At 38.6% G+C, this 25642-nt stretch overlaps 1 protein-coding gene across 5 annotated transcripts in view; it reads right to left on the bottom strand.

Annotated features, from left to right (window-relative positions):
- The window catches only part of sgcd (sarcoglycan, delta (dystrophin-associated glycoprotein)), a 905470-nt gene that overhangs the window by 297357 nt on the left and 582471 nt on the right, over positions 1 to 25642 (bottom strand). The window contains exon 1 of one of the 5 annotated variants that reach the window (XM_039775687.1): positions 17763 to 17990. The exons of the other annotated variants lie outside the window; for them this stretch is intronic. The gene's annotated coding sequence lies outside the window, so the exon portion shown is untranslated. Of the gene's footprint in view, positions 1 to 17762; positions 17991 to 25642 lie in introns of those variants that run through there. 5 annotated transcript variants of the gene reach the window in all.

Here is a 25642-nt window from a genome sequence, read left to right as displayed (position 1 = left end):
AAAAGCCGGTTGAAGTATTCTGAGATGTTTGAGTGAAAGGAGCAATTTGAAAGAATTGTGTGCAGGGTCTTATTCTCTTCATAAACCACCCATTATAAAAAAAAAGCACTTTTCAGCAAGGTCATTATCATCCGGAATCCATAGAGACACATAATAGTCAAAATCTGGGCTCCTTTTAACATACAGAATGTGAAAAAGTAACGACACCCCATGTAATTTGTTGGTTATTTGAACATGTTTGAACAGATAAACATTAGATCTGCATGCAAGCAGTGTTCATTCTCATAAGAAAAGTGTTGGGCTGTCACATGGAAAAAGCAAGTCTGCCACTACATTTATCACCACTTCAAATCCATAAAACTGGAATCAAGTGTTCCAGATTAGGTGTCAATGATTAGAACCACCTTGGGGAGAATGCCAGTGGACCCGACTGTCTTATTTAAACTGCAGATATTGAGGGTCTGGTGTTCTCTTTGCTATTGATGTATGTGGCGTCATCATGCCAAGATCAAAAGGCCCTTAGAATGAAGGCTGTGGATGCCTATGAGTCTGGCAAAGGATTTGAAAAGATCACCAAATTATCTGAAATCAATCACTTTATTATAAGGAAAATTATCTACAAGTGTTATAGTTTTCAAACAACTGCTAATTCAGCCTGAGAGCTTGCAATCTGGTGTGAAGTCTCCAGGAAGTCCACAACTTAATCACAGGGATCTTCAGGTAATTCCTGCAAAAGTTGGTGTCAAAGTGTAGACATTTAGAACCAGAAAGGGATTTCACAATTTTGACCAGCAGTAAAAGTCTCCCAGGGAAAAGCATTTGTTGTCCAGAAAACAACATTAGAACAAGACTGCAGTGTGCCATTGAACATCTAGGCAAAGACCAGGCCTTCTGGAACAATCTGTTCTGGACAGATGAATCAAACCTAGAGCTGTTTGCCCACAGCAACAGGATACAGGTTTGGCACAAACTGAAGAAGGCATTTCAGGAGGTGGTAGAAATGTTCTCTGCTACTTCAGGGCCTGGACAGCTTTGAGTCTTCAAGTCATTTATGAATTCTGCATCATATCAAAGTGTGCTTGAGGAAAATGTGAGGTCATCTGTATGAAAGTTAAAGTTGAACCAGAAATGGACATTTCAATAGCCATGGTTCTGCCAACAAACTGAGCAGAGAGAACAACGAGAACATCCAACAGGGGGAAAATGAAAAAGAGCCATGGCCAGAATACACAAAAGGGGTCAAAACAGTAAGTCAAAGGGATTGCTACACCAGAGGACAAAATAAAGTATCTATCTATCTATGACCTGAAAACTGTAGATAAGAAGAATAATAAATCGTAACCTGGAACACCAATAAAGATAGGCATGTTAAAGAGTTTATTTTTTATTTGAATACTGCATTACTGTGGTGTAGTGGGTCTGCGGCTCCGAAAGAATGGCAGTTTTTAAAATAATCCATTTGGCCGTGTCAGTCTCCATGGGCGCACTCGTGCAGCCATGGGGAGTTGATGAGGTAATTGGGGAGAGTCGCTCCTGCACGTGAGGGTGTGATCGTTCTCAATTGCTTAATAGGCTTCCTGCAGTGCACGAATGAGCCGCTGCACCCACAGAGCCATATAAGTATGGGCCAGCACAGGAGAGACGAAAACGGAAACAAAAGGAAGAGAAAAGGAAAAGGGGAGGAAAGGCATAGAAAACAAGAGTTTGGCATTGGGGCAGTGAAAGAGAGTGGACGAGCCGGCCAGCTGAAAGAGAGTGGTCAGCGTGGTCAGAGGGTCCCATGTGGAACAAAGGATCACGCCCACTGACTAAGTGGAGGAGGAGTGGGTTAGATCGAGGTGAAGTCCTCCCTAGGGATCCAAGGGACAATTGCATGTGTGAGAAGGAGGACAACCAACCCCGAGCGATCTGGCAGACGTCGGCGGAGGTAGCCAAGATGGGGGTCGGTAGCGTGGACAGCAGTGGCTGAAGTCTCTCCAGCTGAGCAAGCCATGGGTAAGCTGGAGAAAAATGGAAGGAGCTGTGCTTGGCTGATTTGCCCTAATGTCTGCTGCAGGCTTTTATTCTCGTGTTTTAGCCTTGTTTTAAACATTTGGATTTTTTTACCTTTTTTATGCATTATTTATTTATGGATGTTTTTGAGCACTGCACTTTAGTTGAACACTGTTTTATTTTATTTTGGTTAGTTAATAAAAACACTTGCACCTTTTCCACCATCCCCTTCCTCTGAGTGTGATTTTTCCCCATTTGCCAAGCTCATCCGGTTACATTGCTGACGGTGTTGGGTTGAGAGGCTCCAAGAAGGGAAGTGGTAGCATGGAGCAGGAACTGCATCGTCACAGGTACGTGTCAAACCAGTATAAATAACGTTGCATAACTGACGTAAAGTGTCAGGTCATATAAACCCTGTTCCCCTGGCAACTAAGAAAATCGCCCTAGAAGAAATGGCAGTGCCCATACAATAAACCACACAGCACCATGAAACAGTAAAAAATATAATACTAAACTAAGCTTAAAATAAATAATAAAGCATATACAAAATGTTCCAAAAGGAATAACACAAAATGAATCATACTAAACCCTCACTAGAGGATGGAAGAAAAGCAGTAAACAACTATTAAGGGCAGAAATTCATAACACCCACCAACAAAGTGCCTTCATCTCCTGATCTCTTATCCAATCTCCTGACTCTTAGCTCTACAGATCTTGCATTATGAAGTGGCTTTTGTCTATTTTTGCTCCCTTCCTCCTACAAGGACACCAAACTTTGAACTTTTTGCCTATTAAGAGCCAGGTCATCTATCAGCCTCCAGACACATTCTCCTAAAGGGATATGTTATATTGCCTTCTTGTACTGGCCTTGTTAAAGTTTCATCTGATATCTCCTCTGAATGAGCACCCTGCTCCACCATCCCCAGCTGGTGACCTGTTGGCCAGAAGGTTGTATGGATTCTTGTCAGCCTTCCCAGGCCCGTGTCTCTTTCTTTCTCTATTGGACTGGTGCCTGTGGTCCAATACAATTTTCTTTAATGTATTATGGGCCTTCAGTGAGTGTTTAAAATAAAGCATACATCTTTCCAGGTTTTTATAACCCAAAATGTGATGTTTCTTTTATTATTTGCTAGAATATTGCCTTTACAAGTTCTTGTTTGATGTCATTTTGTTTGAACTTGAGTGCCACCATTTTACAGCGGTAGCATTGTCTGTTGCTATGGCAATATTACCCATGAGCCTCTAGGAATGCATGCCATGTGACATCATCTCCAGTACTGTATAAGGGTCAATGCATTCCTGGATTATATAAGATTTAGATATGCCATCTGTTTAACTGCAATTGTTTCTTTAACTCCTGTTTTTAGTACTTTGCTTTCAATTCAGGAACTTTGATTTTTTGCTTAGTGATTCTGGTTAGGTAAAAGATATGACAGATTTCTCAGATAAACTTGTCTCACATTTGACCACATCCTCTCTCCCCATCACTTTCTTATGACATATGTCTGTCTTTTTTAGTCAGTACAACACTTAGCTTGTGCACATTTCCTTCTAAACTGGCATGCTGACTTATATTGCCACTGCCAGTGTGTGTCTTTGCAGATAAACTGCTGGGGGTTGAAACTTGATCTTGGCCTTGATTGAAAGCTTATGACCTGATACATCCTGATACTTCAAAAAACTAGAGGTATTGGCAGCTACTGCAAACTGACCTGTGCCTGTGGGCATCTTGTGGTGAAGTAATGGGCAAGCAAAGGTGGAACAAAAAAGAAGACCAGCAACATCTGCTGAGATTCAAGGAAATCAGAAAGGCTACTGATGTGATGAGGAACAACATAATAGAAAGAAAAAGAGAAAACAGAAAAAGAACACCAGCGACATCAACTGAGCATCAAGTGTGGGATACACAATGAATGAAAGAGAAGGATGGGGAAATTCATGTGACTGGGGGTTTGCGTGTAACTGTTGGGGCCATCATCTTGATCTTGATCAAAAGCTTATGACTAATTCAATTCTGAAAATCAAAAAACATTGAGGTGGTGACAACCTCAGCAAACTGGCCTGTGCTCGTGGGTTTATTACGGCAAAGTGACATGATGGAACAAAAAAGAAGACATCTGCTAAGCATCATGCAAATCTCAACAGCTGCTTACGTTACTCTAAACAGTGTAACAGGAACAATAATAACAGTTGGCACCATCATCTAAGCACCATGCATGTCCCACAGGGCGATACAGTGATGAAGACCTAACAAGAACAGGCAGACAAGATGCTGACACATGAACCAAGAAATAGTCTTAAATAGAACCTGATATGTTGTACAAAATTCAAAAATATTTAGTTCTCAACAATCGACTTTATTGTAATAAAAGCATAGCCCTAGCAAGCCCATCTATTGATAAGCCACCAGGACACAGTAAATACTTCTCCAAAATTCAGAATCAAGTGTAAGTGCTGTGTTTATTGATCATCGAAAGTGACAAAGAACTCTGTAATAGGAAGGAGGAAAAAGAAGACTGGCAACATCTGCTGACCATCAAGCACATCACAAGAATGACCAATTCAGCAGCAGGCACACACAAAGGTTCTTAGGCATGCAAAACAAAATTCAGGATACAGAATACAAGAATGAGAACAACAAAGAAATGCATGCCAACAAATGAGCGCTGAGCGCGTCTCATCTCCAATGTGAAACTCAGATATTTCATAGTGAAAACAGAATGTGCTACTAAAATGAAAAATGTAACTTGTTGTGTTGTTTGCATGCCTTACTTTTCCCACCTTCTACTCATTGCAGTGGTCTTCCTCTCTATACCATTGATTCAGCAGATGTGATCATTGCCACAACATAGAACACCCACACAGCCTTCAGTGTTCCTTCTTTCAAATCATCAATCTGGCCAAAGCTGCCCTTCCCAGTCTTTCAATTTCCAATGCCTCTCCATCCATCAATTGCTAACCTCCTCTTGATTCAAAAACACATTCCTCTTCCTTTTTGCCCCACAGCACAAACCTGCACCCTTTTACATGGCCGAACCCCCAGCTGGTTGCGTGCTGATTGCTGTGCCGCAGCTCAACCAGTAATTATCTAATTAATTCACATGTAGACTTTGTGCCAGCGCAAGATAAAATAACGAGTTGCACTAAAAATAAATTAATCAATTACTACACTCTCCTGGACTCACTCACCACACTTTCTCTATATCAACCACCTTTATTTTAAGACCGTAGGTCAGTATATTTCACCAATCACTTATAACATTTTATCAAAGGAATATAATACAAGTTTAAATACTACAATATGCAATGCAGGCACTGTACACTTCTGGTTGGCATAGGCTGGGCAATCCTGAATTGGCACTAGTCATCTCATGTGGATTCCACCTAAAGCCTGGTTTATACTTAACTTGTGAAGCTGGTGCCACATGGTGAGCAACCAAAACGCATTTATACTTGTTGCAGCCTGTTTGATCAGCATGTCTCCTAGTAAATAAGTGACAGTGACTGGTGAGTGTTGAATAGCTAAAAATGTCACAGCAGAGGTATTCCTGCTTTTACTGACTTTAAGAAGAAGAAAAGGGGAAGGTAGAGTGTCAGACCTGTTGACGAAAAGAGATGACAGAAAAGTGAGTGTAATATTCTCATGAGTAGAGAAAATGCATGAAGAGCAGATGCTTTTCAAATATTTTTACAGGTTTTGATGACCTGTTGTGTTATATTCAGCCCTTTGTTCATCATTCTGGCACGCTTCTCATTTAAATTCACCATTTTGGATACATGGCCACCGTGTCCGCCGTGGGGTGTAGCTGGAAAAATGTCCAAATCTGACATCATTTTCAGCAAGTGACCCTCATGCCCAGTGTGGATACATCAAGTATAAACTAGGCTTATTAGAACATTAGAACAACTTAGACACGAACAGGCCATTCAGCACAACAAAGCTCGCCAGTCCTATCCACCTATTTCTTCCAAAAAATCATCAAGTCGAGTTTATAAAGTCCCTAAAGTCTTACTATCTACCACACTACTTGGTATCTTATTCCAAGTGTCTATCATTCTTTGTGTAAAGAAAAACTTCCTAATGTTTGTGCGAAATTTACCCTTAACAAGTTTCCAACTATGTCCCCGTGTTCTTGATGAACTCATTTTAAAATACAAGTCTCAATCCACTGTACTAACTCCCTTCAGAATTTTATGCACTTCAATCATGTCACCTCTTAATCTTCTTTTGCTTAAACTGTAAAGGCTCAGCTCTTTAAATGTTTCCTCATAATTCAACCCCTGTAGCCCTGGAATCAGCCAGGTTGCTCTTCTCTGGACCTTTTCTTGTGCTGCTGTGTCAGTTTTGTAGCCTGGAGACCAAAACTACACACAGTACTCAAGATGAGGCCTCACCAGTGTGTTATAAAGGTTGAGCAGAACCTCCACACATCAAGGCGCTATATAATCTCACATTCTGTTAGCCATCCTAATGGCTTCTGAACACTGTCGGGAATTTGACAATTTAGGGTCCACTATGACTCCTAAATCCTTCTCATAAGGTGTGCTCTCAGTTTTCCGACTGCCCATTGTGTATTCAAACCTAACATTTTTACTTCCTATGTGTAATACATTACATTTACTAACATTAAATTTCATCTGCCACAAATCTGCCCAAGCCTGTATGCTATCCAAGTCCTTCTGTAATGATATAACGGATTCCAGATTATCTGATAATCCACCTATCTTGGAATCATCTGCAAATGTAACCAGCTTGTTACTTCTATTCCTACCTAAACATTTATATATATATTAAAAATAGCAGCGGCCCCAGCACTGACCCCTGTGTGACACCACTCTTAACATCGGCCAATTCTGATTAGTTTCCACCCACTCCCTGCTTCCTGTGTCTGAGCCAATTCTGCACCCATCTATTAAAAAACATCACTCTGAACTCCCACTTCTTTTAATTTGATTCCCAACCTCTCATGTGGCACCTTATCAAATGCTTTCTTATCACAGTACAATGGGTACAGAAAGCAAAATTCAAAAAGGACCCAAAGAGTGAAAGGTTTCAACAGCTCCATTTAAAGCTGATATTACATAGAGTAAATACACTAGAATGTATTGACCTCCAGGACCCCCAACATATAGGCTCAAATGACCACAGCATATGGACCACTAATCTAATCAGTATTCTTTAAACACTCTTAACATCCTACACATGGCACAGTTCAAGGCTACACTATTCAACTAAGTGGGTGTTGTGAATACACAGATGCAGAGAAATAACTTCATAGTAGCAGTAATAAACCAGGTGGAGTGGTCCATACTTACTACTGCAGAGGTTATGGTCTACTGCACAGTGCATCATCTGTCTACAGTGTACTGTATAATTTCCCATAAAAATATACAGCAAGTACATTATACTTTTATCAATACTGTGTTCAGTTACAGAGACTAACCAGCCAAGCACTTTTCAGCAGACCAGCTTCTGATGTGGGTGTATCCAGAAGGCAAGGAGGCCATTGTGCTGCAGACAAACACCAGTCAGAGTGCTGAAAAAGGTTTTTGCACCATATAATCAGAGTCCTCCTCTTTGAAACAAAAGGGAACAGAATGCAGAAAAAAGGAAGATGTTTTGTCTTTAAGCTGTAACTAAAATGCTGTCAAACTTCAGCTTTTTGTTGAATTGTGAACCATCATGAACAGATAAGAGATAGAAAAATGAAGCAGGAAAATTAAAAATGCTGCATGTTATTCTTTTTTGTAAGATAAACATGGTACAACTTCTAGGATTCAATAATGTAATGCAAAGATTTTCTGGGTGCAGAATCCCATCCAGTGCAATGCATGTAGAACCATTTAATGGAAGACTGTTAAATTTATTACAACCGATACAACAACGACATTTATTTCTATAGCACACTTTCATACGAACAATGTAGCTCAAAGAGCTTTACATGATGAAGAAAGAGAAAAAGGACAAAATAAATAAGAAAATAGAATCAGGGAACACTAATTAACATAGAATAAAAGTAAGGTCCGATGACCAGAGAGGACAGTTAAAACAAACAAAAAAAAAAACTCCAGACGGCTTGAGAAAAAAATAATATCTGCAAGGGTTTCAAGGCCACGAGACCACCCAGCCCTCTCTAGGCATTCTACCTAACATAAATGACCTCAATCAGTCCTCATTGTATTCAGGGTTCTCATAGAAGAATTTGATGATGACGGTACAGGGACTTATATAGTAAAGCACCATGCTTCATGACTCTCAAGAAGATACAATTGGTCTCAAAATGTGTAGGCTGTTCAGCTATAATGGTTGCCATCTTGCCATGCTCCATAAGTTTAAGACCTCTGAAACATCAGTTTGCTATGTGATGAGTGACTAGTTCAAATTATAGTTCGTCAAGAATAGCTGCTGGACTGAGATGGACTACTTTAGTTCTCTTTTGATTCTTTCCTTGGCGATTGATACAAACATTTGGAACTGCTGTGTGCACTTTAAAGACTTTAAAGACTATTATCAATACACTAATAATCCAATTGTCCATTAGTCACTCAGAATATGGAAGATTTTCACCTCAATGTGATAATCACCTTTATCTACCTTCTCAGGCATACACAGTGTTTAACCTTTGGAAAGCATTTGGGTTTAAAACACTTATAGATCTGTATATAGATAATGTCTTTGCATCTTATGAACAATTACGCTTCAAATGTAACTTCCCATCAACACAATTTTTCCACTATATTCAAATCAGAAACTTTTTTTGCTAAAAAGAACCTGCCTAATGTTCCTCACCTCCCACTCATTTCTATTCCAGAAGAAATACCAATCAGTTTTGCAGACAGCATCTCAATAATATATAAAAAAATTGTGCAAAAAAAGTGCTTTCCTTTCAAAGATCCCGGGGTATGTTAGGGAAAGGACCTTTCACGTAATATGTCAGAAAAGGAGTGGAAGGCAGCCATGCACAGAATACACTCTTGCTCCATACGTGCAAAGCATTCAGTCATTCAGAAAATCAAAATTGTCCAAACTGTATCCAGGCCAAGATTCAATCTGTGCACATTGCAGTCGAGCTCCAGCCTCACTGGGCCACATATTTTGGATTTGCACCAAATTAATAATTCTGGACATAATTCTGTGAATGCCTTGGTGTCACGGACAGGTCCGTTTGGTGGACTCCCAGATGGGCTTAAAGTGGAAAAGGACAAATTGATTGTATTTGCTTATACCACACTAGTATCACGTAGACTTATCATACATAACTGAAAGAATCTCACCCCACCTGTTATAAGTCAGTGAGTAATTGATGTTCCACACTGTTTGAAATTGGAAAAAATTTAATTCTTACTTAGAGGATCTATTCAAAATTTTTTTAAAATATGGCAAGATTTAATTAGTACAATTTTAAAATAAGCATTTATATCGGGGAAAAGGACAATCACCCTTCTTTATTATTTTTAAAGGTTTGCCCATTCTCTTGACTCTGTTTTGTTTAGTTTGACTGTAATGCTTTCATTATGTAAGTTAGAGTTGACCATATGGAATGTTTTTCGTTCTTCAAATAAAACCAATAAAAATAAAAAAAAGACTTTCTACTATTTTCAGATATGCCTGACTGATTGCTTGTTCAAAATTGTTACAGTTCTTAGTATGTTCATTGTATTTTTTTTAATATTTATTAGTTAATTAGTTCAACTTTATTGTCCACAAATGGAAATCTGCTTTTATCAGCAACCTACAAGGGCACATTCCTGCATACAATACACACAATAAAATACAAATTAATGCCATACTTATATAAATTGAAAAAACAACAGAATTCTAGAACATTTGCTTATTTCAACAAAATTGAATTATTATGAACATCTACTCTCATCACATAGCCAGCCTGGTAGCCAGTAAAGTGATCAAGTTCTATTCTTTGAAATGAGATGAACATGAGTAGCCTGAGTGGAACATTAAAATGATCTACAATATGAACAAATTAATCCGGATGCATTAACGTTTCATTGGGTTTGACTTTCTGTGTCTTCTGTAGTTTTAAAGCACTTGGGGTCAAGTAAATTAAATTTTCTCATGTACACTCTATTTATGGCTTTATTTTATGATTCTACAGGTACTTCAACATGGTTTCATTTGTATTATAGAAATTATAAAGCTGTCAATTGCAGCTAATAAAACATATTTTCTCTAAAATGATCTCACTCGATCAAATGATCAAATATTAAATCACTACATGACTGAATCACAAGGTCACTTCCACAGGTGACATAAGGTGTCACCCTCAGCAAGCCATTTGACTTGACAAAGCCCCATCTGTGGAAAGACAGAAGCTGCTGACTTGTGATTTGCCAGTCACTTTGGATCACACCAGTTAAGATGTCGGAAAGAAGCCAGGAAACTTGAATTTCGAGGCAAAGACGATCAGAGGAATATTTAGAATGACAGAAAGAAAAAGGAAAGTATAGTGGGTGTCAAATAGTAAAAGAGATATTGTGATTGAAAGCATGGGTCAAGAATATTTACATGAAATAAACCAAGAAGTTGTTGTTTGAGAAGAAGAAATGGAATAATATTGCTGGTTCTGAAACAAATGGAAGAAACTTGATGCAGGTTCTCTAAATATGAAAGATATAAGCACGAGGCCCAAATGAGTGTTGTCAAGAACAGGGAAACAGTCTTGGATAGAAATGGCCAACAGAACTGTGTCACTAAGTTGTAAGGGAAGGTAGAGTTCCCAAAATTTATTAAATAAAAGTGAAGCTTTAGACACACTCTTTGATCCGTCTCCTAGGTTTTGACCACATTTGACCCTCTTCCCCATGCCTGCTGACCGTCATCTCTTAATTACTCTTTCAGGTTTTTTAAGGAGTCGCAGTGTGCTTGGCAGCAATAAAGACATAACACAGGGTTCATTTAGAAAGAACTCAAAGAGGAAAGATCACCAAAAATGACTGAATGGGGAGAAGAGAGACACAGGGGCAAGTGAAATATCAGTGAGGATGCAATAAATCATGTGGGGAGGAGAAAGAGACTGAGGTGAAACAGGGATGGTGGACAAACAGGAAAAATTATTCTAAACACAGCTGAAAAACCCGATGGCTGACAACATTATAAGCTGTTGTTAAGTACCATAGACAGGTTTTGGTTTCCTGTCTATTTGTTTGTGCACTGGCATGATCTTCTTTAATCATTGTTCACCTCAATATGTCCATCTGTGTATAAAACCATGGAAAGATTAAATGCACCGCATGCATATATACATTTCATTCTAATCTTATTACCAAGTTGTATTTAATTTTGGCGCGAATAATCACTCATTCAATGTGCTTTTGCTTCCTAGGCAAAGTTCAGTTTCAGAGAACACACACTTTCATGCAAACATTAGTAAGAGATGTGGGAGCAGCTGAATGTTGGCTGCCTTAACATACAATTCTCACATCTCATGGTAATAAAAGTCTATGAAAGTGTTTGTCTCACTAATGCAATTACCCTTCAGAGCTGGCAGACCAACCCCTCTCCAGGAGAAAAGCTCTGAAGAAGAAGACCCTTTTGAATTTTGATAATTTCAGCAAGACAAAAAAGGAGTTAAGTTTTATTGGATTTGTTTGCTTGGCTTTCCTGTTTTTACTTGTTATTGAAAGACTCCAATGTTTGTTCCTGTAAATTCAAGGATGAAGTGTGCTCTAGAGAAGTGTTATAAGTTTTATTTATTTATTTTTTATTTGCTGACACTCCCCTGCACCTACTATATGTCATTATGTATAAATCAAGAAAATAAACACCAGTGCTATATATTGACATGTGGTGTATCATTGTGGAACATGTAATACGAAATGTTAAATCTTTAAATGAAAATTATATTTCATAACATTTTTAAAGATAGTATACAAATACTTTACTGGGTATGTATGTAATTCTTTAGGTGCCCACTTAACTTTTTCATATTATTGTTTTGCAATGGTAAAAAAATAAATGACATGAAAATGCTACCCTGTCCAAAGCACTGCCTGGTGCCTTTGCTTCGTTGCCAGCCTGGGATGCGACAATATTTTTTAATGTGTTAAACAGACCACATTAATCACAAAAATGAACACATTAATATTCCCAGGCCTAAAAAATACCTAAGGGTCTAAAAATAAGAAAATTGTTCTTATAGGCCTACTCAGTTGTTTGATGTAATACACTGGCAGTGACGCTTTAGCACCTGCTTGGACCACGTGAATGATGTTTATAGCTGTAATACTTGTAAGAGCCAATCTAAGAAAGTTAAAACTTTGAGTAAAACTCATACTAGTGTTTGCTTAATTTCAATAGAATATAAATTTCTTTCATAGTCATAGACAATGGTGTAGTCTTTCCCCCTGTAAGTTAGTATGAGATAGAAGATTCTTGCTTTAATTAAGATACAGTGTGTTCATTGAGCCAGTTGTTGTTTCGAATAGATGGTCCCAGTACTTAAAAGTCTCATTTTCAACATAGAAATGGCCAGTTTCCTGACCGTTTTCAAATAGTTCAGAAATGTTCTGAAGTGATTTGTAACGATTAGAAATGTAACAAAACTCTTAAACAAGAACTTTTCTAATTTTTGCTATTTTCTTTTTTGTGTGAACTGTTTTACTTTGAATTTTAACTAAAACTTTTAAAAACGAAGATCTTTTGTCTGTGGAATCATTTCAACATGTCAGGCTTTTGTTGAATCCCATTTTTTATGCTAGAGCTGCTGAACTTTGGTCATTTTGGGAAAACGCAGCTACAATGCTAATGACTGATAACTCCGAATGGTGGGCAATGGATGAGTGAAAAGAACAGAAAACTAAAGCCCCAACATGACTTAGCTAGAATTGCTAAACCTGGCCCACCAGGCAGTACTAACCATTGCCACCATGTCAAAAGGTAACACTTTCACTGAGCGCCACCAAGAGGAAGAAGTGAAAACGGGCAGCTATACAGTATGTGAAGAGGAAAAGGCCACCGTGAAGGAAGTGGATTGGGTGTGTATTATTATCCCAGACCAAATGGGCAACCAATGTATCGAATAAAAAATATGAGGTCTACGTTGTCTTGACGGATAGCACAGCTAGTAAATGCATAAACATTTAAATAATTGAACGGATAAATGAATACAGAAGACAGGTGTACAGTAAATATAGAAAGAAAATTCCCACCAGCACATCAACATACGCTTCAGTTGATTGTTACACTATATAAATATAACTTCAGAAATTTTTTGGCTTTTTCACACAGAAGAAAAGATTATTTCCCAAAATCACAGGACACTCAGTGAATCAGTTCAATGACACACTGAAGCTACTAATGTGCAAAGATTTCTTCACAGTCATATTCAGACCACATGTGGCAAATCAATACAAAAAGCAGCACGGATCCCAACAGCACTGTTTACTATGGCTGTCTGATTACACACTAAAGAAAGAAAGAAAAAAAAAAAAAAATCAGCCTTCCAGAAGTTTTATATACTTTGGCAGAGTAACTACAAGCGCTAACAAAAGCAGCTTTGGCAAAGGAGCCTGTACAGTAAAGGAAACGTGGATCTAAGCCAAGGCGTTCAGGCCTTCTAATTAAAGCAGCATGGCTCAATAGCCAGATTAAGACAAGTATATATTTTAATGCCTGTTATTACTAAAAATTAGTAATGATTGATTTGAAAACATCATTATATAGTTAAACCAGTAATTTATGTATCATAGTAATACTAAAAGTATGGAAAAGCAGTGGGTGTCCAGTGCACGTGGCAGATGACTATATGTCCACCCAGGCTAAAATTAAAAGTAACCATACGACACTGAAGATAAACTAATATTAAGGGATGGTTTTATGGATTTAAATCATAAGGAAGTAAAAGTGACTAAATGACTGCAATTAATATGGTTATTTGTCAACTGCAAATTGGCCCGGTGTGATCATGAGCATAGGTGTGGGAACAACCGTCCTGCTTTCTGCCTAGCACACAATGCTGCTGGGTTCCTAGGACCCCAAACTGGATTAAGCAGGTTTGGAAATATTATGTGTTATATTAATAGAACAGTATATTTCTGTATTAGGGTAGAAGTAGCTTTGCTGTAAGAAGACAAAAGTTCCATTTCCATGTCCTCCTTGCATGGAACTTGCATGTTTGTTTGGGTTTCCTCTGTGTGCTTCACTTTCCTCCTGCTGTCCTAAGGCAATCAGGTGAGCTGAACTGGCCCTAGAGTGTGTTTGGTGTGTGTCTATGTGTGTGTTCACCCTGTGATGGACTGGCACCATGTCCAGGGTTTATTCCAGCCATGTGCCCTATGCTAGCTAGGAAAGGCTCCAGCCCCCCATTTTAACTCCCACCCTTCCAAAAAAACACTGGAATAAGTGGTTTATAAAATGACATTACATTTCTGTATTGGCTATTTTTGTAACATTTTAATGTTCCTCCTTTATTCATACAAATTGTTCATGTTCACATGTGGAACTATTCGGCCTCTGAAACCACTTCATCCAGCACAGATTGGGTGAAGCCAGAAGCTACTCCACAGAATCTGAACCATCTGTGGACAAGACATCAGTGAACCACAGGGCACAAACAGTCATTTGCCAAAACTCCATTATAAATAACTTCAGTTGCTGATTCACCTAATGTGCACATTTCACTTTTTACTACCCAGAATAAACCCACAAAGACACAGGGAGAGTAGATAGACTTTACAATTGACTTCTCTTTATATATATCTATATATCTACTGTATCTATCTATATCTATTTATATATATATATATATATATATATATATATATATATATATATATATATATATATATATATATATATATATATATATATATAGGTCAGGTCAAGGAGCATGCACTGCAGCATTGCGTTATCGCACCCATAACACGTTAAAATAGCTCAGGATTATCCAGGTTGGCAACGCCCCAGGCAGATGGAGGGTCCAGTCCCACAGCCCGGAAATGACCATCTATCTGCAGATATAGATAAATGTGCTTTCTCAGTTTATTTATTTTTAATAAATTTGCAAAAATCTCAAGTAAACGTTTTTTCATGTTGTCATTATGGGGTGTTGTGTGTAGAATTCTGAGGAAAAAAATGAATTTAATCCATTTTGAAATAAGGCTGTAACATAACAAAATGTGGAAAAAGTGATGCGCTGTGAATACTTTCCGATGCACTGAGATGAAGCCTGTGATGTTGTTGCACTATAGCGGCTGGTTCACTTACTTAATAGGGTGAAGATCAGAGTGTTACATTAATAGGTCTGAATTGCAATCTGATTATTTAGATGGTTACCTACCAGGTAACCATCCAAATAATACTGTGTATATATATATATATATATATATATATATATATACAGTATACACTAGCAAAATACCCACGCTTCGCAGCAGCGAAGTACTGCCTTAAAATTTTTATTAAGAAGAAAATTAAACCTTTTTAAACTGAGGGAAAATACACCAAAAATTATTTGTTAAGGATCTCTTTGTATACCACATTGTGAGTTCGGCCCTCCGTTTTTAATATAACCAAGCTGTGCGCTGAGCTTACTCTTGAGCATGCAACGTACAGTTGGCCATGTGAAAAGTAATCTTGTTTCAAATCTCACAGCTTGGATTGCCACTGTCATAATCGGTTTGGGTTTCATGGTTTGTTTCAATTACGACAGTATTTGCAGGACTTGTGTTGAAGTGACATTCGCCATCTTCTTGAAGATGGGCCCATAAGTAACAAAGACCGTTGAAAAGTTCAATATGGCGGGCGACAGTGGCATCATACCACCGAAATAAGTACCAAATTTCAGCCTTCTACCTACACGGGAAGTTGGAGAATTAGTGACGTTGGAAAGTTCAATATGGCGGCCGACAGTTGCATAATACCACCGAAATAAGTACGTAAATCAGTTTCGGTTAGCACAGGGAAGCCGCCTACCAAATTTCGGGAAGATAGGATCATAAAACAAGAAAGTTCAACATGACAGACGTTGTCGATCGTTATGACAGTCACACGTAGAATTTCGAAATGAAACCTGCTTAACTTTTGTAAGTAAGCTGTAAGGAATGAGCCTGTCAAATTTCAGCCTTCTACCTACACGGGAAGTTGGAGAATTAGTGACGTTGGAAAGCTGAATATGGCGGCCGACAGTGGCATCATACCACCGAAATAAGTACGTACATTTGTTTCGGTAAGCGCAGGGAAGCCGCCTACCAAATTTCGTGAAGATAGGGCCATAAATAAGACAGTTCAACATGCCGGACCTTGTCGATCGTTATTACCGTTACGTGTAGAATTTCGAAATGAAACCTGCTTAACTTTTGTAAGTAAGCTGTAAGGACTGAGCCTGCCAAATTTCAGCCTTCTACCTACATGGGAAGTTGGAGAATTAGTGATGAGTGAGTGAGTGAGTGAGGGCTTTGCCTTTTATTAGTATAGATGCCTATATATATATATATATGCGCAGACAAATGCATATGCAAATATCCTCTACAAATGTATAAATAAAACCCACTGGCAAACTTAAAATCTACGGAAATGAAATGAATTTGTTATTTTTCCACCAAATTACTCTTTCTTTTAGATGAAGCAGGGCTAATGCTTACTTCAAGAACCTGAAAAAGCAGAGAGCAGCTAATTAAGTTCTCCTGGCTCCTTTTGCATCAGTAAATACAATTTGATGTAGCTGTCAGTGCTGCTGCCTGTTAATTCCAGGACAGTGGGTTCAAATCCCAGCCTGGTCTTTGGCTGTGTGGAGTTTGCATGCTCTCCCAGTTTCCTTATTGGCTTTTAAGTTCTTCATTTTTCCACCTATCAAAAACACGTCACCATGAACATATGAATGTACTCTGTAATGATTCAGCTTCCCAATACAAATCAAAGATTTTGACAAAGGATGGAATGTTTGAAAGGGGATGGATTCAAAGTTTTGTCTTTAAGTATTATCTTTTGATATTATAATGTCTGTATCCTTGAGTTAATTATAGGCAATCATAAAACATAAATTTAAATAATGGTTTAAATAAAATTACAGCATTAAAACAATTATAAAAGAATATGATACAGCACCATAAAAAAAATATGTAACCTGGCGATTACAGTTTTTTGCAACTTAGCTCCACTTTCTTCCAGCTCATTAGCAAAACTTCTATGCCTGTCTTGTTGCCTTACAAAATTCCTTAAAAACAGTAAACTTTGTTTGGGGCAAGAAAAGTCATATTGGCACTAGCCCTCCTGGTACCTGATTATTTGAGAACAACTGCCAGTAGTAAATAAAAGAAATCAGGATCAGATGGGCGTAAGGGCTGAACAAGACACACAAAGTAAAACACGAGCTTTAAAAACAAGTCCCTTGTGTTCTGTTTCGATTTTGGAAGAACTTGGCTTTTGTCCCTAGTGAAGTGAGCTGTCTGCAGATCTGCTAGACAGACTTTAGCTTCAGGACGTCATTCTCACTGTGTAGTTAAAACCGTAACCTTCAGATCTCAGGAGCACCTAAAACTTTGGGGTAGTCTCCGTCTACTCTACTTCAAGTTAACGCTCCCTTGCAACTTAAACTCCCGACTCCACACTTTTCCTTCTTCTATTTCACAGCTGAATGTTTTGAATATTTTTTCCACCCTATCAGCTTGAAAAGAATCTAAAGATAAAACCTGTTCATTTAACTCTAAGCAGCCCCCTAGTAACATCTCGAGCCCTGCAAAACCCATTTCAAGCGAGAATTTAAAGGATGATTAAGCCTGAAACGATAAAAGCACAAGCCCCTCAAATGTCTTACCTCGTGCTCTTTGGTAGAAACTCAGGGTGAGTCGGGAAGATGAAAGAAGATTGAGTGCTTCTTAAAAAGTGCATGAGGCCTAGCCTGACAGACTCCCGGCTGCCCCCCTGTCAGATTTTCCAATTGCAGCCTCTCCGCCAAGTCCCTGCCCAGGCTGAAGGAATTTCCTGGACAGTTTTACCGTCCCTTTTTTTCCAGCAGCTTTAACTGAAACAGCTCAGAGAGTGAATACTGCACTACTCATCTGGCTTGAATTAGGACATTTTGGTCAACATCCAATCTAAGAACAAAAACATGTGTGCCATGTTAAAGAGGCAGACTCCTTTTTTTTTTCTAGCTAATACTATTCTGAACATTAGTGTGTCTATTTAAGGCACTTCACATCTTAAGGTTTTACTTGCATCAAGCCTAACTGTGTTGACCAAGAATAGTTTATTATCGTGGGAGGCCATCGAGCTGTTCAAAGCCACTATTCTGATGCTTGTAGTTTCAGGGAAAATGGAGGTCATTGTTCCTTGAGGGCTGACATGGAATTCAGAGTGGGCAGCAAAGGACTGCAACATTGAAATGTTTAGTGGTCATCTAAACTGAGATTCTCAGCAAGTCTTAAAGCGGGAGGCAGCACCATATATTCAGTATGTAAAAGTCAAGTCGTGATGTTATCTGCTTTTTTGAAATGGTGAGAAATCTTCAAAAAGCCAATGTCACATTATATGACTTCTAATCAGTGGGTGGGGGGTGTCAAACATGATGATCACGTCGCCCGAGTATTAACATGACTAGTAAATATTGGGGATGTTAGAAGATGGGACTGTGTGATGACCATTTCATATTTCCAAGCTATCGTGAGCTCACTCCTTTCTCTGACAATAATGTCTTCCTGATTTAACCAGTGCCTGTGTGCAAAGGATTTACAGCTACGGCAAGTTCAGCAGCAATTCTGTTTGTCCATTTCTTATGTGTAAAATCTGGCACTTTTGACCAACACTTCAGTTCTGGTCACTTTCACTTTCTTTTCACAGCTTTCCCATTGATAGCAGAATATTTTTCCAACAACTTTTGGTTTGCTGTACCATTTAAATATTTATCCCACCACCATTATCACCTATATGTGCACTTATATTTTTTCTTCCCCTGTTCTCATTCTCAATTATCCTTTAACTATAGCATTTGCTCTGCAATTCTGTTTTTCACTCTATGTACAATATCTTGTTTTGTTATTTCTTTCTGACACTTAGTTATTTTATTCCATACCCATCTCTGACGCCCCGGGTAAGGACTCTGTTGTACTATTCCTGACTTGGGGTGTCAGTAGACGAGACCGAGCAACCAGGGGATGGAGTAAGAGACACTCAGGCTGAAAAAGACTATTCAATAACAGCAATCTGTTAATTCCAGCAGTGTCCATACTATTTTACAAACAAATGTCTTGCAAAAAAATATTTACAAAGCTAAATGCAAAGACACTTCCAAAAAGAAAAATCAGTGCAGGTGTTACTTATAATATTTACAGTGACTCCAAAATAAATAAGTGAAGAAAAGAACAAAACAAAACAAAAAAAACTCTTCCACCTCCTTCGTCCAGCTACAAAATGGATCATGAAGGACAGGCTGAAAAGAAATAATCAAAACACAATGAAAAACTAAGTACCTAATATACAGTATACACAAAAGACAGTATGTATCTTCACTACTCGGTTAAATAAATCAGTAGCACAGATCTACGTTAAAGCCTGGTCAAAAGTCGACCTCCGGCGATCGGGCCCTGGTTTTATATCACAAGCCCTTTTGACCATCCAATCCGCAGACTTCCAATAAACAGTCACGTTGGGATGTGCACCATTCAACAACACCTGCTTAGGCACAGTAAACCCTATTCAAATGTTCTTGCTCTCTCTTGCACGCGCGCATGTACCGGTCAGTCTTGGTGACTTGAGGGCTCCCCGTTCAGCCTCTGGGAAGTGAGTACTGTTTTACTTTTCACTTTACAACAATCAAGACGAGAACAGGCTATTCAGCCCAACAAAGCTCGCCAGTCCTATCCACTTATTTCTTCCAATAAACATCAAATCTACTTTTGAAGGTCCCTAAAGTCTTACTGTCTGCCACACTAATTGGTAGCTTATTCCAAGTATCTATCATTCTTTGCATAAAGAAAAACTTACTAATGTTTGTGTGAAATTTACCCTTAACAAGTTTCCAACTGTGTCCCCGTGTTCTTGATGCTTTGCCACACGTGTCAATCCCCTTTGCCAGCTACTTTAAAACTGAGCTTTCCATTCTTCTGACTTGTTTCTCTGACTTTAAATATTACACTTTCACCCTCTCTTCTCCAGTGGTTATGGGAGTGTGCTTCCGCACTTGGCCAGGAGAAACCGTGAGTGTGTTTGAAAATCGGCCTTAGTCACGTGCCTCAACGTCGGCAAGTTTGAGCCTCATGGCTTGCTCACAGTGCACCTGTAGGCCTCCAGGCAGCCCTTCGAGCTTCCCAGCACTGAAACCGCCGGTAAAACTTTGTGCCGCTGTCGTGTTAGTCTGTATTGAGGTGCTAAAACAGGTAAATGAAAACTTTATTTCTTTTACATTTTTTTTCCAAATGTCTGTGACAAGCCAAGTGGCTGCCTCTTTATTTGCATTGTCTACAGCCACGGAACTTGGCTTAGCACACCACCACAGAACCTCAAGGACCTCCTTCCCAATAATTACAGTCGTCTCTTTTAACATTTTCACTCTGTACATCACCATCTCTTTAACTTTTGGTTCTCAAAAATGTATTTTTGTTATTTTAATTTTATTTTTCTTTCATTCCATTGTGGTACAAAAAACATGTGACATCAAACAGGTGAGCCTCTTCTGTTTGCAAGGTCCAGGTTGCATGTTCCTTATTCCTCGTCATTGCATTAAATGCCCTATACATCTGGGCATGTGGTTGTTGTCACCTCTAATACACACACAGTCCACTCCTGTGACTTAAGACAAAGTCAAACCTGTTTGATTTTGCTAGGGCAAGCCACAGACTAGTTGGACCGAGTGTTCAGACTCATTATGTCAGCATCCTGGCAGTTTAGTGTTTGTGATTAAAATATTATTTTTTGCATTTCCTTTTCCTGTTAGAACATTTTACAACATTTGGATAATTGTGATAAGAACAGGCCATCCAGCCCAACAAGCTTATCCATTCTATTCACCTTGATGGTCCAAAATAACATTAAGTCAGGAATCGAATGTTCTTGAAGTTCTTCTCTCTATCACAAATCACAAGTATCTACCAGGATTGTGTAAGGTAACACCTCTGTCACAATCCCTTGAGAATGTGTGTCTACCAATATGTCATCCACAGATAGGAAGATGAGTCCCAAGACAAGCTTTGATGTCACTACCGGTTTTCACCAAAAGGTCCTATCACTTCCACTCAGGGACCCATTTAATGAACGATGGCGCCAGGAGACATTAACAGAAGAGCCTACTTCTGATAAAGACAGAGCTTCTACGGTAGACATTCAAGAAAAGGATAGAAGTTGGAAGACCCAGCAAGGCTATCCATCCCAGGACAATAGATGTCTGATTGTTTTCTTTGAGTTTTACATTCGATTTTCTTATTTTTGTTAATGTTTTCTTTACATTGAACAGGGTACCGGGATGGACCTTTTAGATGGTGCTGTGATTTCATTTTCCCTTGTTATTTTACACATACTACTTGGTAATTTATTCCCTACTAGCCGTCCCTTGCAGCTCTGCCCACGTAGTAGTGAAACAGGACAGTGAAGAGGGCCCTGCCCGCTTCCCCCTCCCCTCAGCCTGCAGCCTCTGTCTCAGTTTAGCATTAATATTTTGCTCCTGCAAGTAAACTATGATTCTTAGCACAACGTTAGAAGTTGCAAAATTAACCAGAATGTTCATGCAAATTATAGAAAAAAACCTGATCGAAATCCATTAAGTGGTTCTCTCATTCACTAGCTAAGCGGAGGTAAGATATGCCCTGAGGTTGGCACATAAGTAAGGAGGGCTCCACCTCCACTTGGCCCGCTACGTGTCTCTTGAATTTGTGTAAATAAATTGGTACTGCAAGTGAACTATGATACATAGCGCAATGAGAGAAGTCGCAAAACCAACCGAAGTGTTCAAGCAAATTATAGAAAAAAACAGATCGAAATCCATTAAGTAGTTCCCTCATGAAAAGTGGACAGACAGACGGACAGTCAGATGTTGGATTTTATATACATCTATACTAATAAAAGGCAAAGCCCTCACTGATTCACTCACTCACTCACTGACTCACTCATCACTAATTCTCCAACTTCCCGTGTAGGTAGAAGGCTGAAATTTGGCAGACTGATTCCTTACAGCTTACTTACAAAAGTTGGGCAGGTTTCATTTCGAAATTCTACGCGTAATGGTCATAACTGGAACCTATTGTTTGTCCATATACTGTAATAGACTGCAGCTCGATGGCCGTGGGAGGCGGAGTTGCGTCATCATGCCTCCTACATAATCACGTGAACTGACTGTGAACGCAGTATGTAGAAAACAAAGAGGAGCTCCAAAGAGCCCTGAAGAAAACATGCATTATGCAATTGAGAAGGCAGTGAAACAATAAGAAGCGAGCGAGTGACACATACAAGCATATTCATAAGTGCAGCTACTTCGGAAACAAAGCACGGTGTAAACCTAAAGCTTAAATTAAGTTCATAGACAGGCTGTCGCTGGCGTTTGTCATGCCCACGATTAATACGATATTTGCGGGATACAAGTTTAATGAGAGGACGCAGGGTATAAACGAGAGTTTTGATCACTTTGTAACTAAGTTAAAATTGCTGGTGAAGGACTGTGCTTATGCAAATTCCGAGAGACTGTGTTTGTGGGGGGATTGACAGTTAAGGCGGGGGGTGATGTCATCATCTCCCCTTCCATTCACCTCATTTTATTCACTTCATTTTGCTCTGAGCTGAGCTCCGCAGCTAACACAGTCTTACGGAAGCAACTTTGTGACGCTGCCACCAAATACAAATACAGAAAAATCCACAAGTAAATACACACGCTGTCTCTAGGGTTTCTCCACACTCTGAATTCTCCAGGTACTACTGAGCATAATCTAATTTTGAGGGATGGGACACCAATAATATTACTGAACACCTTACAGCCACTGAGACTTTGTAAGGCACGAGACTTCTCAAAGAACCTAATTGAGGCAACTATTTTTACTGGCGGTTGCTCAGGGGAGAGATTTTGTATTCCTCGCATCCCCGTTATACTCTCTGATCTCCCATTTCAATTCAAATGCCTCCAACTTCCAGTAAGGCTCTGCTTCGCGATGACAATTAATAAGTCTCAGGGACAGACCCTACAAAAGGTTACATTGAAAATCATGTTACGTTATTTTTAAAATGTTTCCTTTTCTTAGCACAAGCACAGCTGAGAAGCTTCGATCCATGTGCTCCATAACGCGTTAAAAAAATAACACATTTAATCACTCTTTGCATTCCAAGCAAAGGGGAACTTTTGTAAATGCATGATTTCCTGGTACATCAATTACTTTGATGCACACATCAGAGCTACAAAAATGGAAGAGTCTGAAGAAAGCGCGTTGCTAGGACTGATTGGAGGCAAATTTCATTTCAAAAGACTACCCGATGGAAGCCTTGATAAAAGCGTGGTTTTGTGCAAACTGTGCAAAAAGGAGTTCGCATACCACAGAAGCACTTCAACTTTACGGTACCATCTAAATTTAAAACATGTTACAGCAAGCACAAAAACTGTGTATGCTGTTAGCACTAGCAGTACGAGTTCGAGTACCAACAAAAGGTGTCGGCAGCCCAAACCTGATGAAATGACTGGCTTCAGGACCAAAATTAATAAGTCAACATCGGTCAAACTTACAAATTCTCTCGCAAACTGGATTGCTTTGGACTGTAGACCACTAACAGTGGTGGAAGATAAGGGGTTAGAAAATGTGCTACAGTTAGCGTCAGGTGATCCAACTTTCCAACTACCGTGCCGAGAGACTATTTCAAGTAAAATTCAACAGCTTTATGACACTGAAAAGCAAGCAAAATTAGATGCATTACAGAAATCGGACTTTGCGGCTCTTACTGGAGATCATTGGACTTCCGTGACCATTAGTAATTCTAATTACATCTAATTACAAAATGTTCAATGATCACACTGTTTTAGCCTAATGTACAAAATAATTTTGGCTAAGGTTACTCAGAGTTTAAAGGTGAAGCTGGTCAAATTTCCTTTAATGTTTCTGCCTTATTTTTTTAAGAAGAAAAACTGCACTTTATGTTGAAATTTTTCTTATTATTTAAAGACAATACCATTCTGAACATGTACTTAAAGTACTTAGAATACCACATTATTTTTAAGTCTGCCTAATTTTAGCCAGGGATGATATTTTTGTTTTTGTTTTGAATTGAAATGCAGTTTAATTGCATTTTTTTTTCAGAAATTAAAAGAGCTTGAGTTTACAATATTCATGTCCATGTCTATTATTTGATTCTGTCGCCCACTAAAACCCTTTTACATTAAAAAACAACATTTGCGCTTTGGGGCAAATTTACTTGTGCGATTACATGCGAATAATCAAGATTCATTAATTACAAAGCCTCTAATTAGTTAGATTAATTTTTTTAAGCGAGTCCCACCCCTAATATATATATATATATATATATATATATATATATATATATATATATATATATATATATGGAGATATGTATATATATTTATATACAGTACAGGCCAAAAGTTTGGACACACCTCCTCATTCAATGTGTTTTCTTTATTTTCATGACCATTTCCAGCACTCAATCGCTCTCCTTCTTGGTCAAATAGCCCTTACACAGCCTGGAGGTGTGTTTGGGGTCATTGTCCTGATGAAAAATAAATGATCGTCCAACTAACCTGACTTCTGCACAACACAACTGCTGGTCCCAACCCCATTGATAAAGCAAGAAATTCCATTAAATAACCCAGATAAGGCACACCTGTGAAGTGAAACCCATTTCAGGTGACTACCTGTTGAAGCTCATCGAGAGAATGCCAAGAGTGTGTAAAGCAGTAATCAGAGCAAAGGGTGGCTATTTTGAAGAAACTAGAATATAAAACATGTTTTCAGTTATTTCACCTTTTTTTGTTAAGTACATAACTCCACATGTGTTCATTCATAGTTTTGATGCCTTCAGTGAGAATCTCCCAATGTAAATGGTCATGAAAATAAAGAAAACACATTGAATGAGGAGGTGTGTCCAAACTTTTGGCCTGTACTGTATATATATGTATATATATGTGTGTGTGAGTGTGTGTGTGTGTGTGTATACAAGTATATATATATATATATATATATATATATATATATATATATATATATATATATATATACATATGCCAGCAACACTCATGACAATGACAAAACAATTACTTTGTCAATCATGTTACGTTATTATTAAAATGTTTCGTTTTCTTTTTCATTACTTCTTTAACACACTACTTCTCCGCTTCGAAGCGCCAGTATTTTGCTAGTAGAGATATATATGGCTCGTTCTGTGAAGAAAATCTTTCTAACATTTGCACAGAATCTGCCATTAATAAGTTTCCAACCGTGTCTCCATGTTCTTTATTTGGAAGGAACGGCTGAGATCCATTGTACTAATACCCTTCGTAATTTTAAATACTGAAATCATACCCCTCTTGATTTCCATTTGCTTAAACTGAAAAGTTTCACATTCATCAGTCTCTCCTCATAGCTCACACCTCTAAGTCTTGGAATCAGCTGAGCTCCTCACATTTTTTAATGGGTACCGTCATGTTGTTATTATTAACTGGACAGGCAGAAGCAAGACAAGATTGCATAACCAAGATCTGATTCTTTAACCAGGAGG

Source organism: Polypterus senegalus, chromosome 13, assembly GCF_016835505.1.
Source record: "Polypterus senegalus isolate Bchr_013 chromosome 13, ASM1683550v1, whole genome shotgun sequence".
In the NCBI taxonomy this organism is placed as follows: domain Eukaryota; kingdom Metazoa; phylum Chordata; class Cladistia; order Polypteriformes; family Polypteridae; genus Polypterus; species Polypterus senegalus.
Note: the sequence above shows the minus strand (reverse complement) of the source record. Positions and strands in the feature narration are given on the sequence as shown.